The sequence below is a fragment of the Esox lucius genome, chromosome 12 (assembly GCF_011004845.1).
Source record: "Esox lucius isolate fEsoLuc1 chromosome 12, fEsoLuc1.pri, whole genome shotgun sequence".
Lineage (NCBI taxonomy): Eukaryota > Metazoa > Chordata > Actinopteri > Esociformes > Esocidae > Esox > Esox lucius.
The window spans coordinates 7328475-7329928 of NC_047580.1; positions in this window are offsets into that span (position 1 = coordinate 7328475).

Here is a 1454-nt window from a genome sequence, read left to right on the forward strand (position 1 = left end):
AGTTGTGACAAGGATGATTTTTAGTTCATGCAAGATGCACACATGCCTTTCTATTGACCAAAAGCAGTACCTAACTGTCACGGTCATGATTGTAGCTTGGTAATTAGCTTTGTTGGTAATGCATTTGTTGTAGTTCGACTAGCAAATTGTTTTAATCATGGCCACAGCAAAAAAGAAACAAAGGGTTGACAGTGAGTGTCAATTTCAACAGCGGAAGTGTGACTATTTTATCACTGAATTCCAAGGGAAATGTCTGTGCCTTATTTGCTGTGAACCAGTATCTGTAATGAAAGACTACAATGTAAAAATACACTATGACACAAAGCATAAACACAATTATAGCTCATATACTGGGACAGAGTATGAAGCAGTTTGAAACTACTACATCCATCCATTTATCCATTCAGGTTGTGTGTTTTGTAAAAGCACTTTGGACTTTATAAAAAAAAACTGGTTGATTCCAGCGAACGAAGCCCAGGAGAGAGCCTCAAGAGCTATCAATGAAGTAGGACAAAACCATTTATGGAGGGTGAGTTAATCAAGCAATGCCTTACTACAGTGACAGAAATAATATCCCCAGAGAAAAAATTGGAGATAATGAATTTGAGACTTGCTATGTACACTGTGGCACGAAGGATTGAGGACTTCGTGCCACAGTATACAGTCAACATTGCATGAAAAGGCCTGTTTCAGAGTGTGTCACTACAAATTCAGTAGGGAGAACAAGTACTTGATACACTACCGATTTTGCAGGTTTTCCCAATTACAAAGCATGTAGAAATCTGTAATTTTTATCATAGGTACTCTTCAACTGTGAGTGACGTAATCTAAAACAAAAATCCAGAAAATCACATTGAATGAATTTTAAGTAATTAGTTTGCATTTTATTGCATGACATAAGTATTTGATACATCAGAAAAGCAGAATTAAATTTTTGGTTCAGAAAAATTTGTTTGCAATTACAGAGATCATACGTTTCCTGTAGTTCTTGACCAGGTTTGCAACACTGCAGCAGGGATTTTGGCCCACTCCTCCATACAGACCTTCTCCAGATCCTTCAGGTTTCGGGGCAATACGGACTTTTAGCTCCCTCCAAAGATTTTCTATTGGGTTCAGGTCTGGAGACTGGCTAATCCACTCCAGGACCTTGAGATGCTTCTTATGGAGCCACTCCTTAGTTGCCCTGGCTGTGGGTTTCGGGTCGTTGTCATGCTGGAAGACCCAGCCACGACCCATCTTCAATGCTCTTACTGAGGGAAGGAGGTTGTTGGCCAAGATCTCGCGATACATGGCTCCTACCATCCTCCCCTCAATACGGTGCAGACGTCCTGTCCCCTTTGCAGAAAAGCATCCCCAAAGAATGATGTTTCCACCTCCATGCTTCACGGTTGGGATGGTGTTCTTGGGGTTATACTCATCCTTCTCCTTCCTCCAAACATGGCGTTTAGACCAAA